The sequence below is a fragment of the Anabrus simplex genome, chromosome 1 (genome assembly GCF_040414725.1).
Source record: "Anabrus simplex isolate iqAnaSimp1 chromosome 1, ASM4041472v1, whole genome shotgun sequence".
NCBI classification, from domain to species: domain Eukaryota; kingdom Metazoa; phylum Arthropoda; class Insecta; order Orthoptera; family Tettigoniidae; genus Anabrus; species Anabrus simplex.
Genome location: NC_090265.1, coordinates 569,180,247 through 569,199,058, shown reverse-complemented (window position 1 = coordinate 569,199,058; position 18,812 = coordinate 569,180,247).

The following is an 18,812-nucleotide window of genomic DNA, read 5'->3' as shown; positions in this document are numbered from 1 at the left end:
AAAACCATTCTGCGGCCAATCGACAAGTTTCAACCTCATGAGAATCATTGCTGGTTGTTATACATATGTTCATCCCTAGCTTTCGTTAGTTAATAGCATTTGAACATTTCGACTATAGAACAATGTGCCTCACAAATCGCATGCAGATAAATGGCTTGTACAATACCTGAGTTGAGAAATGAATACTTAAATGTATAATTCGTACCAGCTGTTGTGCCTGTTATTAACAGGTTAGCCTGTACAATTTCATCATTAATACTATCTACTGGAGACGATTGTTACAGGAAGAGATAGAGTAGGCCTACATGTCAATCAACAACATTCATTCACTATACAGTAATGTTATTGTCGATTACGAGCAAAAGGCTATTTTCTGCGGTATTCGTAATTGTGTCGATCAGGGTGGGCTTTATTAAAAACGCTGGCATACGCAGTCATGAAAAAAATGTTCAAAATTAAAATTTTGTTTGAAATATTTCTAATCATGAAGGTGGCAGTTCTCAGAATGTCAGCAACAAACCATTTCAACAAGCTCTCTCCCCCAACTCGTACCACACCTTTTTCCTTTGAATATCGCAATACCAATTAGCTCAGCATCCAAGTTAACACAATTGTAAAGAAGTGTCGAATTTCTTAAAAATATACTCTGCAGAGTTCACGAAAAACTCGAACGAACAATCAAAAAACATGCATACCTACAAAGAGAGAGATAAAAATTGAACCGGTGGTCTCTACGGTCTATGGTCGAAGAAAATTGGCATTTTCATGGCGTACAGACGAAATGCATATTTCATTATTTTTTGAGATAAACTATATGCGAGTGCTGAAGAAGTTACTGTAACCACAACAAGAGGACTCTGAAAGAAGTCACAGAAATACATTTCACAAACCGCCTACATTTATTTAAAAATATCTGTTTCTCCACAAGTAAACTACTGTGAATGAAATGCTGTGAAAGTATAAGCATAATATTTCAATGTAGGCTACCAATTCTGGACCCCTTTGAAACTTCTCTGTACGTTATTTCGTGTAACACCCACATTCGAAGGCTGCATTAAACTTTCGCTGGGTGATATTGTGTAATAATGTGGATTAAACTACAGTATAGTATAATAATGTTATGGTTTTTGTATCCCACTAACTACGTTTACGGTTTTCGGAGATGCCGAGGTGCCGGAATTGTGTCCCTCAGGAGCTCTTTACCGTCTCAGTAAATCTACCAACATGTAGCTCACGTACATGAACAACTTCAAATATCACCGGACTGAGCCAGGATCGAACCTGCCAAGCTGGGCTCTACCGTCTGAGCTACTCAGTCCGGCGATAAAACTATATCCATCAGGTCCAGAGAGAACATCTCACTAATAACGGGAAACTGAATATTCCAACGTTTCTATACCACGTTCACCTTATCACAGAGAATTAGGTAGTGCCCATGTCGTGTTGGATCATTTCCTTGAAGAGTAGAGGTGATGATCATCTGAAATTACGCCCATCATCCTGTGGAAGAGTGACGTGCAGCAAGACCATAGATGTCCCCGTTATTAACAGAATGGCTTCCATATGAGAAAAACAAAGTTTGACTAACAAAAAAATAATATTCCCACACATGTCTGTTGAATTAAGAGGTTATTAAAAACCCGTGTGCTCGGCAAAGAAAATAGTGACACGGTGTATAATTGTGAAGGGCGGTGGAGGGGGAAAGGGGATGGGGACACATACATCATACCGGCCGTTCGTTAGGTGAAATGACTGCGAAAAAATAAAAAAAGTGTTGGACTCTGTAATTGTTCCCCGCGGTGTTTTTCATTAGTCCAGCGTGGGGAGGCTTGTCGCCTGCACGGGTCGTGTCGCAGCTAATGAAATGACTGCCCTGTACCATGAGGCTTACGGCTTATGGTGAGCGGGGAACGGTCGGCATATTATGTACGCTTTGCATTTTTCTATTCCTTCTTTTCACATCAAATATAAAATGTGATATACATTTTTGTTTCTCTGCCATTACAATGACTGAATAAGAAATGATTAAACACAGGCCATCCCAATGTCTGTTAGATTTGAAATTGTACAGTATTATAAAACTCTGGAGATTGGCGCCTTATATTAATGTAGTTTTTCATGAATGACTGATGATGATGCCAGAGACGGTGACTAATTTATAAATTTGAAACATGTTTGTCTCTGTTTAGTGTATTGGCAATAAAGAAAAAGTCATATTTTCAGTTATCCAGCATTTCTGCAGTGTACGTTAGGATATAGCCCAGAATAACGGCCGACAGGATTCATCGGGCTGACCACACGACACCTCGTAATCTGCAGGGCTTCGGACTGAGCCGCGGTCGCTTGGTAAGCCAAAGCTTTTCAGGGCTTTTAGTGCCATGGGGTTAGGATAGGTTATGTTAGGAAAAGAAAATAATATGAGCCTCAGTGCATCACTGGGAATCGGTCCCACAAATGTCATACATATTTCGTGTCCCTGTAGAGCTACGGTGGTTTAGATCATTCTTGTTACGTCGCCCCGGTTCTGTTCTGTACTTAATACTGTATCTCTTCGACATGTAGGCTTAGTACTGCCATTTGCTGGATTCTGTGACCGTGTTAGAGAGGTCGTACTATTTCCCGTCGGGAGAGAAGGGCACTCTACCTGTTTGCGTCAGTGTGACCACGCGGACTTCGGAAGACACTGCGTTGGAGTGCGGTTAGGCATACTGTGAACACTGTGACAATGCTTTCCGTTTGAATAACATGCTCTCACTGTACAACGAGTGCAGCGTGGCGTGCTCCTCACAAGTTGTTTACCTTTGCACGCGGCCAAAGATCCCAGCGACTACCAGTATACGTACTCGACACCACGTAATAAGCTGAAAGTCTATTTCCAGAAAAATACGTCCTGAAATCTAAATATTCAATGTCCAATAGTTTTGTTTGTAATACGGTCTGTAATAGTGTCAAAACAAACTCCATGGTGCTCCAACGCTGATAGGCCACTTCTACGCCCGAGGATCTGCAAATTACGAGGTGACTTATGGTCAGTGCGACGAATCCTCTCGGCCGTTGTTCTTGGTTTTCTAGACTGTCAGGCAGCTCCTGAATTGTAATCACGTAGACTGAGTGGACCTCGGATCAGCCCTCAGATCCATGTAAAAATCCTTGACCTGGATGGGCATCGAAACCGGGGCTCGAGTGATAGGCAAGTGCGCTACCACTAGACCATGGGACGAGCTGTGATAGTGTGTGTTATTGGGCTAGAATTGAGGTTGGTATCCCGGGACTTTTTTTTTTGGAGAGAGTGTGGAAATCATTTAAGTTTTATTTTAATTCGAACATAGAATCTGAACAGCGTAGTTCTTGAGGCCATCGAGAGCATGAGAATATGATAACGCGGACAGAAGGAAGTGAATTCACGGACAAGAGTGAACAAATAACTCCGTAACAAACCAAGGGCTGCCAAGAGTGTTAATGCACCAAGTGAAAGAAATGCCTCTTTGAGATCACATATGAAGCAAGAGACAAAAATTTTTTAGTGTCGAGAGATTCATCGAATCAGGAAGCCGAATAATACTCCGTAGTGAGCTGGAATATTCCATCTTGATAACGATAAATTTATCAAATTTACGTAGCTGCCTCTTTAAAACTTGTGCAACTAGAACTTATAAATGTTTTATAGCTGGTTGGGGGATTTCTTATAAGTTCACTGTACCAGAATGAAGGGATTCTTATGATTTGAATAAGATTTACGGTTTCCTTTGACTCAAAGCCAATTTTGGAAGGGAACAAATATTATATAACATTCTACTTCAAACTGAGAAATATTTTGTATAATTCAGGTTCAGTGGCTTTTCATAACATTTTAAGAAGCTTTTAAGAAGTATATCAGATACAGGTACTCTTGCGTGCAGAAATTCTGAACCATAACCGTAGATCTCAGTAGTGATTTTTTTCCTTGTGTAAGGTTTACGCATTTACCTAGCATGGATTCCACCCAGCCACTGCTGACTGGCTTGAAGTAAACCAGCAAAACAAATAACAACCAACAACAGCCTCCCTTAATTAAATTTGCTTTTGAAATAAGGAGAGTCAGGGTTAGATTATTAGAGACTCGGACTTGTAGAAAGAGGGATGAGTGTTATCTACACACATATTTCAGGGGAGGTAAGTTAACAATCTTGTTTCTAAAAGCATCAATAGGACAAACAAGTCCTCTTCAGTTTGTCGTTTTGTCGTGACTCACCTTGTCCCGAGATGTTCTGGACGATTTGTTCTCCCGAGCGGCTTGGAGAATCTGTGGGTTGGGTGCCCTGAACCATTAAATGAAGTACTGAGTCACATTTAATATGATATATATTTGAATTCAACTCTGACTTCCCAACTACCGTACATATTTACAATGTCTATTTACAGCATACTTCAGTGATGTGCCTGCTCCGGAAGCTTTTAGAATACTGACTTCCGACCTGGGTAGAGTCTATGTTGAAAACCTGAGAGTTGCCCTCTAGCTTGTCTCTAAGCCTAAGTCCGCATCTCCCACTACTGTCTGAGAGACTAAGTCTTTCCAATATCACTTCTAACGCGGCTATGTCCTACTCCTTTCTCTCATTCTGAATGTAAGCACCTCCAGTCTTATTACCGACGTTCTTGACCTACGTAGAGCGTTCTCCTGTCCAAGACTAAAGATATCCCTTAAGCCTCTGCAGCTTGTATATATATCCTGGTCTGGCCCTTGCTAACTAGTGAGAGGGGGAACTCCCACCCTAGTACTAGTCTACCCCCAACTGGGATCCCTCTCCAGTAGGTGGTGCTATAGTGGTCAATCTCAGAACCACTTATTCTCTGTCTCACTCAGCCTAACTCATATCTCTCACTGAGTGGAATGTTTTGCCATGAAATGGAGATTTTCCGATGCTCCATCCTTCCATGAGTTATGTATTCTTTCCTTGTCTCTCCCAATGCTAATTATTCTGAATGCTGGATTTGTGCTTGTAGCTAGCCACTGTTCATTTACTCAACCCTTGGTCAGTTTACATAGATAAGATTACAACTCAATAACAAGTTACTCATAAGCCTTCCGTAGCAGGACTTGAAGAACAAGTAATTTCACATATCCTATTCTTAATGTTTCAAATATAAAGTAGCACATTTTACACAATTAATAACCATAATTCTTCTTGTAAGAAAACTCTTTATCCTTTCGTTTATACATTCCTAGTGGTCTCCTGTACTGGGGATCCACTAGTTCAATTCTAATCTCCTTAACTTAATATATGCTATGGGACTTAATATACCTTGGTTCAATTCCCGGCATCGGTGCCATCACGACACCTCCCCTACCCGGGAAGAAATGGGCGCAACACATTTGCGTCCATTTCGACTATGAGGAACTCACAGCCTCGCTTCTGATGACCTTAATGGTCTCCTGGCTATTGGTGGTGGCGTGCCTCGTTCTCTTTTCTCGTGTGAACTTGCCTCGATAACTACTACTTCTCGGGATTCCACAGGTGAACTGAGACGTCTCTCAGTGAGCCTGGGACTTTCCAGTCTCAAAAGCCCCGCAGGTGAGTCAGGACGTCTCCCAACAAGCCTGGGGTGCTGAAATATCACATTAACATTCTCTTCCGAGGTTTTCGCCTTACCTTCCTTATTGATTACAGTTTGTTTGATACAGATACTTGGACAATGCTCCTTCGCATCGTCCATACATTTACTGAAAGAGTATCCTACCTTTCTACAGGAATTACAACAACAACAATTACAACAATAACACCATATGAATAAACCCACTATACTCACCATGGTCCAGACTATGTATCTATATATATTTACATGTTGATACATGGCTTTTTGCCTTATTTCTTCCTCTTTTTGTCTGACCATGTTTTCTACTTCCTCTGTCTTATGGGTAGCCCAACGTAAGTCATCGATGTGATTTAACAAGTTAGTTGTTGCTACTTTATTTAACTCAGGGACCTGATCTAACCTTAATTCACTGTCTATCTGCTCACAGCAATCATACTGTAGTGCTATCATTGGCACTAAATCCTTGTCTTGCGTACTATTTATTTTCCCTACTCCCTGAATTTTACTATTTGGGCCATACAGTGTACACATAGGACTTATTTCTATCGTACCTGTACCCTTAAGCATGATATCACTAGTAGTATCTTTGCACATGCAAGTCACCTTTTTCTCTTCAGGGGACACATATATATATTTATTATTCTCTATGAGAATCCACATCAAGTCTCTAACGGGCAACACGCGTTTGGCACAATTTTCAGGCATTTGATTGACTCCACTAATTAATTTAACAACACAATTATTTTGCGTGTGCACCGTATTAATTGGAAACCTTACCTTGCATAATTTCCACATGGAAGTTACCTGTTTGCATTCGTTTAATTGTTCTTCACTCAACTGTGCGAATGTTTGTTTTTCCTTATCCATGACTATATAATTCTTTTCCTCGTTCACATACACGTAATGATTAGGGTTATTTATCACTTGAGTAGGAAAAGGTATCACTTTATACAATAAATAGGTTGTCTTATCTGTTAAGGGTGTTTTCATTACATACACTAAGAAATTTTTACTTAAAAACACTTCTGCTGAAGCTACCCTGTGTATAAGGTAGCCATAAGTCGACTTTAATTCAAATGGCAAGGAAATACCTCTTGGAAAATCTCCCTGCGCTTTTCTATAGGCCTTAACGATCTCATCTGGTGTAATTATCTGAGGATGTATTATCCCAGACTGAGCATTCATAATACCTTCCAATACTATACTATAATGATCATGCAACTGCATTAGAAGACCTTCAATTTCAATTAAGTGTCTATTAATAGCTATCTCCAATTCTGCTTGCCTAATCGCTCCGGCTACTTGGAGTGTTTTATTCTGTAAATACAATCTAATTTCATCTAAATTCTTACTGATTCTAAGTTTATTTGCATTTACCTCGTAGATGGTGCTGTTCATGGTTTGTAGGGTGGACTTAACAACAATCATCTGCTCTTTAGCAATTTTCATAATAGAGAGCTGCTCCTTCTCTAGCTCAGAAATCTTTCCCTCGTATCGTTCTGCATCGTCTTCGCTAAGTGTTCCAAATAACGTCTTCGCTATTGATCCTACGGCATTAATTAATCCTCTCCTTCGTCTATTCCCTTCTTCCCTTGCCACGCCTTTTGTGATCCTATTAATAACATCTTTTGATCCCTTTATTCTTTCCAAATGTGTCTGCAGCATATTTACGTCCTGCTGGCAAGTAAAATTTGAAGTAACTTCTAATTGCAAACATAGCAACCTCGTTCGTCTCACATATCTCTGAGCTAGAGCAAATGTTTCTGTCAGCTGATTCAAATTTACATACGTTACTAGGGTCCATTCTGTAGTATATAACTGCACTTCGCCCTGGTCATCGAAATATACACCAGGTGTATTCTCATATGGCGTCACTCTGACGTCTGTCACCTCTCCACCTGCCTCGAGATGAGACGACATCATCATCCACAGGGTTACTACGATGTGGAACCAACTCGTTATCTCCGCCATCGTCTTCTGTCAACTGTAAGGTACGACAGGAAATTCGTTACCTAACAATTATATTATTCCCAAACTTAATTTCTATTACTTAACTGACTGTTTACATTCCCTCATTATTAACCTAGCTAATTTCCTTTATTTGTCTACCTCTTTTGCTATCCCACTTAGCTCTCACAGGAACATCCTTAGTCTATTTTTGTGAACCTTTGTTCTCTTTCCCTTTTTGTTCAATTGTAAGGTGCAATTTACACCTGATACGCCTACTATGATGTATGGACCTTCAAAAGGTGGGCTTAATTTCCTGGATTTCCCTCGTCGCAGTGCGTCATTACGTAACAAAACTTTATCTCCTACTTGGAAGGTTACTTCGTTTTGCTTCTTGTCATAGTCCTGCTTCTCTCTTTCTTTTCTCTCTATTAAGGTTCGTCTTGCTGCCTCGTGGTTTCTCCTTAACTGCTGGGTTAGCTCCTCAACCACTGTCTGATACTCGTTATAACCTGACTCAGGTGGTTTTTGCAATACTCCTGGGATGTTTGCCTTCTTACCGAATATCAATTCGTAAGGCGTGAACCCCGTACTTGTGCTCTTGGTCGTGTTGTAGACAAAAGCTGCCGTTGGGAGATACCGGTCCCAATCGTTCTGTTCATTGGCACAAACATAGTGCCTAAGGTACTCCACTAACACTTTATGGGATCTTTCAATGCTCCCATTTGACTGTGGCCTGAACGCTGTGGTGTGAGTTTTCTGTATCCTCAACACCTTACAGAGTGTTTTGAACACCTCGCTCATGAAGTTACTACCCTGATCAGTCAATATCTGGTTGGGTATCCCGTATATACTGATGACATTATTTATTAATGTACGTGTCACCGTATCTGTTTCTTGATTTGGCATTGGACTTGCCACTAGATACTTGGACAGCTGGTCCTGGCAGGTGAGAATGTACCTGTTACCAGCTTCCGTCAAAGGCATAGGGCCTACTACGTCAAGCGACATCTTCTCGAAGACTGTGCTTGGAGTATCTGTAATTACCATGGGGGCTCTGATGTCTGGCCGAGTCCCCTTATTTCGCTGACATGATGGACAAGAGCGAATGTACTCTTCTACGTCCTTTTTCATACCCTTCCACTGTATTCGCTCGCTCAGTCTTGCGAATGTCCTCGCAATCCCTTGATGGCCTCCTATTAATGAGTTATGACACTCCTTCATTATGGCTAATTTCTCCTCCTCTCTTAGCCCTTCTATTTCTCCTTCCGGTGAACTACCTTCGGGCTTGGATTCCTCTGCCTTAGCGTCCTCGGAGCCCTCGTCCGTGGTGTAGCCGACTTCGATTCCCTCTGCCTTGGCGTCCTCGGGTTTTGAACTCGCTACTCTAACCTTAACGTCACCAGGATACTGAGTGTCTCTTCTGACCTCCGTCTGGGGTCCTTTCCGAGCTGAACTGACCACTCTAGTTTGGCTCTTCTCTACAATGGGATTACGACTCAGGGCATCGGCGTTACAGTTCCGCTTACCCTGCTTGTATTCTATGACAAAATCGTACTCTGCCAGCTTTAACCTAAACTTCAGCAGGCGTGAAGACGGGTCCTGCACATTGAAAACCCACTTCAATGGCTTGTGGTCCGTCACTACAGTGAAATGCCGCCCAAATAAGTACGGCCTGAAATACTTCACTGCCCACACTATTGCCAATAATTCCTTTTCGGTTACACTGTAATTTACTTCTGCCTTGTTAAGCGTCCGGCTTGCATAGGCAACTGGAAGATCCTTCCCAATGGGTCCTTGTGACAGTACTGCTCCAACCGCCTCGTTGCTTGCATCAGTGGTAACAACGAAGGGTTTTTCAAAATCTGGATATTGCAGTACAGGCTCCTCTATTAGCCTTCGCTTCAGTGTTTCAAACGCTTGCTCCTGTCTGTCTCCCCACACAAAGGGAACGTCTTTCTTTACTAATTCATAAAGTGGCTTTGCAATTTTACTATAGTTAGGGATGAACTTCCTATAGTACCCACTCAGCCCGCAGAACTGCTTGATCTGGCGGCTAGTGGTCGGCCTGGGAAAATCCCTGACTGCCTGGACCTTTTTAGCATCTGGGTGGACTCCCTCTTCCGTGATTACGTGCCCTAAAAATGCCACCTCGGCCCTTAAAAATTCGCACTTATCAGGCTGGAGTTTTAAATTATTCTCTCGCAGCCTCTGGAGTATTACTCGTAACTTGGCATTGTGCTCGTCTACTGAGCTACCATACACAATTATGTCATCCAGATAACATAAACATTTAATACCAGTTAACCCTGTTAGCACAGTGTTCATCAGCCTTGTGAATGTGGCTGGGGCATCTCTGATACCCATCGGCATTCTCTTATATTCATACTTCTGCCCTAGTGCTGAGAAGGCGGTCTTGGGCCTATCTTCAGGCTTCAGTAGCACTTGGTAGTACCCACTCGCTAAATCTAGAGTCGAGAAATATTTAGCCTTTCCAAGGGCATCTAACAATTCGGAAATTAATGGTAGGGGATAACTAACTCCTATTGTAACCTCATTTAATTTCCTATAGTCTATAACGACCCTCCATTTCTGTATGCCTGAGGCATCTAGTTTCTTTGGGATTAAAAGTAACGGCGCATTGCAGGGTGACACACTGGGACTGATTATGTCAACCTCCAACAGTTTATCTATTTGTTTTCGTATCTCTCCCTTCTGTGCTTCTGGGAGCCTATAGGGCCGTACGTTAATAGGAGGTTGTTCCCTAGATATTGGAATCTCATGCTGTATTACCTTCGTATGGGTCAACTTGTCCCCCTCTAAGTGAAATACATCATCATACTCTGTACAGATGGCCAATATTTTCTCTGCATCTACCTTTGTTCAAATGGTCTATCCGCAGCTGTTCGGTCACTCTCTGTGAGCGCAACTTTCCGAAACCTAAACCATTGTCTTCGGTCTCCTTGGTTAGCCTTACCCTTTTCCCTTGTGACAGGCATGTGTAATCAACCTCATGAATGCATACCACAGGGCTCTGTATCTCTACTTCTTTCTCGGTGGTGTTAATAATGCTTACAATAGCCTCATTTCTCTGGGACCTGGTTAAACATTCGGCTAAATACACCCCTGGTGCTACTTCTGCTCGCTCTATTACGCCAACAGGTAGATTCTTATTTACCTCAATGGCCACTACCTTCTCGGTCCTAGGTTCGAGACGGATCAGCTTTGTCTCTCGAGCCCCCATTGAGTACCTGGTCCCTTTTATTATGACGTAGCCTTCCTTGTAATTTATTACGCCATCTGACAAGAGGTCCTTCCCAATAATGCCATCTTGGGTCAAGTTAATGTCTTTACCCACTACATGGAAGGTGTGACTGGAACCACTTATCCCAAACCGTACCGTACCCTTGGTATATAGCTTGCCTTCACTGACCCCGGTGAGTTCTATGACATGTCCCCTCATAATTGCGCATACTTTTGGTACGCTTCCTTCTTTGACCAGGCTAATTTCTGACCCTGTGTCTAACAAGAATCGAAGCGGTTTCCCTCTCTGGACGATGCTAAGTAACATTGTGCCTTCGTCATCTGAACTTTCGAGACTTATTTTTCTACGGGATTCCGAGGTTGTCTCCGGCCTTCGGTCCCTGCTTAGTTTGTTGCTAACCTGGTTTTCATAGCCTGTCCTTGGCTACTCACTGATCCAAACGGACCCTCCTTGGTTTGTTGCAACTCCCTGTCACCCTTGTCTCCCGATCTTCGGAAGACTTTCATGTCCGTTCTCCCTGTCTGCTGACCCATTGTTTTCGTGCGACAGTACCTCTGTAAGTGCCCCGCTTTCCCACAAGCATAGCACTGTTTAGTGGACTGTTTACCAAGTACATTTCTCCAACAGTCCCTTTCCAAGTGACCATCTCTACCACACGAATAGCATCTCGTTATTTCGGTATGTTGTCTGTTAACCGGTAGCCTGCAATTATCTTGCTCATGCCCTTTCCTATTGCAATTGTAGCAAGTTCGTGTACCCCTGGTACTCTCCCTCATGCCCGCCTTGACTGTGCGGACCGTTCGCGTTTCTACACCTACTTGGTCCCTTTGCTTCTTTCGGCAATCTCTCTCTATGTGTCCTTGTTTCTTACAATACCGACACGTTAGCGTTGTCGGTGGTCTTTTTAATTCTGACTCTCCGATAGGTTGACCCTGTGTTTCCTTTCTCGGACTTGTACATTGCCTAGCTAGGTGGCCCTCTTTATTGCAATTGTAGCAAATCACCCTAACCATTGCTGTTCTAGGCTTAGGATGCCACCTTCCTTCTGGTTTTGCTACATTAGGCTTGTTAGTTTCAATTCTCCGTGTGAACCCTAGTGTGTTCCGCCTACTTTGCAATCCATCCTTAGCCTGTTTGGATATAATGACTGCTTCTTCCTGCCTAGCTATTGCCACGGCTCTTTCAAATTTTAAAGGTTGCTGATCCTGCACTCTACATTGGATTCTTGGGTTGTTTAACCCTTGTGTGAAACTAGCCACTCCTATCTTTCTCACGCACTTCAGCTGTGCCTGCCTATCCTGTAGGCATTCGCCCTCCAATAAAGCATCCCTGAAAGCTGACGCCATCGTGTCTACGCGATGCGCCCAGGATGCTACACTCTCTCGCGGTTCCTGACTGCTTTGGAACATTTGGCAGATATATAGATCTAACGTGCCCTGCCTACCATAATATTCATTTAGCGCTACTTTAGCGTTCTCCCAGTTAGTAATATCAGCTCTTACCAAGAGCTTCTCTCGGGCCTTGCCTGTAATTTTTGTCAATATATATTTAAAGAAAAGTGCCTGATCATTCTCCCTGATCATGCGTACAGCCGCATCTACGTTGGCAAGAAACTCTCGTAGTCTGTCTGGCTGACTACCGTCAAATTCTCGACCAATCAGTCTGTGTCCCTCTACTACAGTAACATACGGTCCTTCTAAGCTACGTGCATCATCATCATCATCAGCCTCTGCTATCTGAAATTCTGGCCTTCCTGCATTTAAATCTACATCCTCCTCCTGACTTGCCATACTGAATTAAAGTGGACTCACCCTACGATGTCTTCTGTACTGCTGGGCTTGTTGGCTGCGATCCGTGTAGGCTGCTTAATAGGCTGCTGGGCTTGTTGGCTGCGATCCGTGTAGGCTGCTTAATAGGCTGCTGGCTTGTTGGCTGCGATCCGTGTAGGCTGCTTAATAGGCTGCTGGGCTGCTGGCTCCCTGCAGCTGGGCTGGATTGTGGCTCCTACGATGCGCGGTTCGATCTTCTGCGATGCGCGGTTTTCGAACAATCTTCTTCGGTGCGCGGTTCAATCTTCTGCGCTGCGCGGTTTTCGGACAATCTTCTTCGGTGCGCGGTTCAATCTTCTGCGATGCGCGGTTTTCGGACAATCTTCTTCTCGAAGTGCGCGAACATCGGACTGATATGGTTCTACTGTTCGTCGGAGTTCGAACTAAGGGCACCCCACACCTGACACCAAAACGTAAGTCTGTCGTGACTCACCTTGTCCCGAGATGTTCTGGACGATTTGTTCTCCCGAGCGGCTTGGAGAATCTGTGGGTTGGGTGCCCTGAACCATTAAATGAAGTACTGAGTCCCATTTAATATGATATATATTTGAATTCAACTCTGACTTCCCAACTACCGTACATATTTACAATGTCTATTTACAGCATACTTCAGTGATGTGCCTGCTCCGGAAGCTTTTAGAATACTGACTTCCGACCTGGGTAGAGTCTATGTTGAAAACCTGAGAGTTGCCCTCTAGCTTGTCTCTAAGCCTAAGTCCGCATCTCCCACTACTGTCTGAGAGACTAAGTCTTTCCAATATCACTTCTAACGCGGCTATGTCCTACTCCTTTCTCTCATTCTGAATGTAAGCACCTCCAGTCTTATTACCGACGTTCTTGACCTACGTAGAGCGTTCTCCTGTCCAAGACTAAAGATATCCCTTAAGCCTCTGCAGCTTGTATATATATCCTGGTCTGGCCCTTGCTAACTAGTGAGAGGGGGAACTCCCACCCTAGTACTAGTCTACCCCCAACTGGGATCCCTCTCCAGTAGGTGGTGCTATAGTGGTCAATCTCAGAACCACTTATTCTCTGTCTCACTCAGCCTAACTCATATCTCTCACTGAGTGGAATGTTTTGCCATGAAATGGAGATTTTCCGATGCTCCATCCTTCCATGAGTCATGTATTCTTTCCTTGTCTCTCCCAATGCTAATTATTCTGAATGCTGGATTTGTGCTTGTAGCTAACCACTGTTCATTTACTCAACCCTTGGTCAGTTTACATAGATAAGATTACAACTCAATAACAAGTTACTCATAAGCCTTCCGTAGCAGGACTTGAAGAACAAGTAATTTCACATATCCTATTCTTAATGTTTCAAATATAAAGTAGCACATTTTACACAATTAATAACCATAATTCTTCTTGTAAGAAAACTCTTTATCCTTTCGTTTATACATTCCTAGTGGTCTCCTGTACTGGGGATCCACTAGTTCAATTCTAATCTCCTTAACTTAATATATGCTATGGGACTTAATATACCTTGGTTCAATTCCCGGCATCGGTGCCATCACGACAGTTTCATTATCAACCTACAGTAAATCGCCGTTTCCGTATGGGATCGCAAGAAGCACTTCAATCCTAATCAAGCATTTCAGTCGGAGGTTAGATATGTTTGAAAATTAAGTAAATCCGATGTAGCAAATTAGTCTTTCTCTACAAATTCACCTTTTGTAATCAGTTAGTTTAGGAATGGAGAGTTTTCAATAGAACTACGCGAAAATCGAATAATTTTAAATACAACTTAGAAACTTGTTTCTAGGATGAGTTTCACAACAAATGATTTTTACCACGAAGTGTTAAATTATTTTGAGGATGATATTGTAAGAAAGTTTTCTGCTTTTTGGATTCCGATTCCATCTAAAGCATAAATTGTTAGTAATCAAATTATGAACCGTCAATGACCACCGAAGAAATATAAGCCTACCATCGTTATAAATTACTACATGAATGTGTCTTACGTTTTTTGAGAAAATCTCAATTGGGAATGCAAAAGTAAATAACAACTTTCTTAAAAATCAGTTTTAATTCCACTATGTAGATATTTAAAATATGTATTCGAATTTCCCAGAAAAGTCCTTTTATGTGGTATCATTATAATTTTTTAAAAGACGTTCAGGTGACGGCGTTTAACGCTTAAGAACCGTGTAGGCCTTCAAGGTGCTGTTGCTGGGAAAAATTAACATAATTTTATTTACCGGTATCTAAATATTTTTTTTAGTGGTTTGACGTCGCACTAGCACACACAAAAGGTTTTCGGAGACACTGGACTGAGAAAGGGCTATAATTGCGAAGGTAGCGTCCGTGGCCTTAACTGAGGTACAGTCCAAGAATATCCCTGGTGTGAAAAGGGGAAAGTACGGAAAAACACCTTCAAGACTGCCAACGGTGCGCTTTGAACGCATATTCCCTGAATGCAAGCTCATAGCTGCATGACCCAAACCCCAAAGCTAACTCGCTCGGTATTAGGCCTATAGACCTGAAAATCCAAGCCCTGGTGATCATTACAAAATGCGATAAAGTAATTGCTTCTCTTTCAGTGCATGATTGCACCATTATGCATTTCGAATACGTATTTCGAATTTTGACAACGACAATGAACCTAGGAATGTTGACATTTAAGTCTTTAGAATCTCGTGTCATTTCCATAGTGGGTATAATGCATAGACGATATAGAAGGAAAAGATCAGGAGGTAACCAAAGGAGGCGTGACAGTATGAGTCTTAAGTGGAAGCAATACCAGACTCATCTAGAGCTTCATGATTATCATTATCAAACATTGTACAGGGTAACTGAACTTGATGAGCGATACTTTAAAATATTTTCTTTTTCAAGTCTGTTAATAAAAATGAAAATCGTTTCATTTCAGCTACCGAATTGCAAATTTTGAAGTGGTGCCATATAGGCTGCTTATCTACCAATCTTGAGATTTTGTTTGTATTACTTTCTAGCAACAATAGAATTCTGCATGACAGTGGCTATTACTCAGTCAACTTAATATTCTCAGGTGACATCGATTATGCTGAATGGTCAACGTTACAGGCCTTCGGTTTATAGAAGCCTGGATTCCATTCCCGGCTGTGTCGAGGACTTAACTACGTATAGCTAATTTCTCTGGTTCCGGGACTGGGTGTTTGAGTTAGTTTTAATATTCTCTTCGTCTACATACAACGCACCACATTGCCAACCGCCACAGAAACACACACACAGTAGTGAATACATTCCTCCACACAGGACTGGCGTCAATAAGAACTCCCGAACATAAAACTATGCGCAATATACATGAAGTGCTGACCGCAATAAATTGGGAAAAGGTTAGCAACATAAAGGAGAAGGAGAGGAGGAAGACAGTGAGTAGTACCAGAGATCTTTAACGTGCGAACAATGACATGGAGTGCCAAGAATTTTGTCTATCCTTCAAAACTAAACTACCTCACCAGGGTGTTAATTTTGTTGTATCGTTTTAGTTAGGACATTAATAGCACACGAGGTTTAAATGAATTATATAGCAAATTATATCAGAGTTTCTAAAAGTGAAATATACTTCAGGTAATCGTACTTTATCGATTTTTCCACAGAAACCCGATTATCACAGATCGCATAATACTGAACTTAACAGATAAATGATGTTGAAATACAAATAAGCAAAGCTGTCACCATTGATGAAACATGTCGAAAGGAAACCTTTCACTTCTTTCCTTTCTATGTGATAACGCCTGTAAAAAGAAAACTTGATACATTGTAACCTTGGTGTAACAATGAGCTCACATTCATGCTAGGAGTTTCGGAACTAAAGATCCTATCCGAATGACTCAGGTACCGCTTGATTGGAAACAGGAGACATGAGAGAAAATATGTTACTTGGAGGGCTTCAGTGAAATACGCCGGATGGGAGGGGACTTAAAAAAGTTACGATTTTGAGGTATATGGTTTGGTTTACAATTAACAACGTCGAAACCAAAAGACATACGAAGCTAGTTAGGATGTCTAATGATAGAATATTTGACGCATTTCATTCTCGTAATAAAATGTACTGAAATACAAAATAATGGCATGGTAAGAGAGAGGCCCAAAATTTGAAGTTGGAATTTATTTTGACAACTCACAGTATTGACTGTCTAAATATTAGTTTCGACCCTTAAGTGGGTTACCGATAGAAAGTACACTCTTATCCCGAAATGATGATGTCATGAATGTTCCTGTACAACGCTTAGGGTCAGCGTTTAAACAGGGTGAAAATATATTTTGCTTCATATTGACTTCTGATTGTAAATTCTGACCCATGGTGTGTGTAGCACTGAACAGAGAATCTTACGCCCGATATAATGGTATAATTGGAGTAGAAATAGGAGAATTAGGGAAGATGTTATATAGTATACGAAGTTTCATATATTACCAAATGTTTTAAACGTTGTCATGCTTGGTATCCTTGAAAATCGGAGTTCGAATAGTATTCATCTCTGCCACTATAACTCTTCTTAGACTTCAACTTCACAAATAATATCCACACGGAATCATATGACTTACACGAGCGCACGCGTCGAATGGTACGGAGTGATACGGAGTGGCACGGTTCGAGCGTGCTCGAGCTACATAATTAATAACCATAACGGTTAGATAATAACATCTTGCCCACTACGATGCCACTTGTAGTTATCATCGGGCAATTGTTAAGAAAATATACAGCAATAAACAAAACGTGAAATAACTTCGGTGTATTAGAAAACCAGGTCGAATATTAATTCTTTTATTAGTAAGTCATACAAGCAGACTCCATTAAATTAATCTAGAATCTAATAATTTCCATACGTCTGTACACCTTCTTTCTTTATACTAACATTCCTACATGAAATATCACAATCCTGGGGAAATTCATTGTTGCAGTATACACACCTTAGCTAGAACGATAATTTCTCAATATACATGTATAACGAGGCTAAAGGAATTTACTGTTTACGACGCAACCTTGTTAATGATACACGAACCATGACACGAAATAACCCAAGTAACAGCCCAGTAACGCGATAACGTAATCTGGAGACAATATTCCGTTGTTTAAAGTCGAAATAACTCTATTAAATTCCATACTGTACGTACTATGTTGCGTAGAACATTGGCTTATAATGGCTTTCCTAATGTTCTTCAAATCGAATCGTTCCATGTGCATACACCATTAATTCAACCATCATTCTTGATACAATATTAATTCCATAACGGCCTGGTGAACGTGACTCAAACACCATAACCAGTCTTTCTAAGTAAGTTGAATTTTTAGCACTGGCAACTACTTATTTTCGAGATACATAGCATACGTTCAAGTTTCTATGTTTTTCAAGCCTTCGATGTATCCACCAGCATTGCGTACAACCTGTTCTCAGCGACGAGTAAGCCTCTGTATACCGCCGGCACTGCTTAATCTCTTTTTGGTGCGAAAGAGGTCGATTGCCTACAGAACGTCTTCAGCCGTTCGGAAGCGAATTCCATGCAGTGGGTCATTCATTTTAGGGATTGAGTCGAAGTCGCAGGGACACATTATCCATAAGCCACCCATCATTCTGCACATGCAGCAGGAGTGGTATCTGATTTGTTCAGTTGCTGGGACTGAGAATTGCTCTTGCATCCCACATAGGTACTCTCCGGATTTGAGTCCGAAAGTCGAAAGTAGGTTCATTTCAACTTTTATCTGTCTGTCAGTAATTTTGTTAAATTTCGTTTCTGACATCATGGGAAACGACAAAAATAATCTCGAAATTCGGCATTTAGGTTCAGGGGTGAGCACAAGACTACAAATCCTTTTATTGGTATACAGTGTCATAACAATATTAAGGGGTCCAGAACAGGAAATATCAAATTTTTCCTTTTACGTTAGGTGTAATGAAAAATTGTATAAAATTGTATTCTTCTTCTTACCCTTTCTCCCAAAGTCTTTGGGTCAGTACGTGTGTGGATTTGTCCAAGTGTTACGGCTGGATGTCATTCCTGACGCCAGTCCAATGTGAAGGATTCATGTTCCTGTGGTGTTTAGTAGTGTGATGTGTAGATCAAAATGCGTTATTGAAACGAACACAAACACAGTCCCAGAGCCATATGAATTAACGATGCACAGTTAAAATTCCCAGCCGGGAATCGAACTCAGTCCTTCTAAACCGAAGGTAACTACGCTGAACATTCAGCCAAGGAGCGAAACTTGTACAA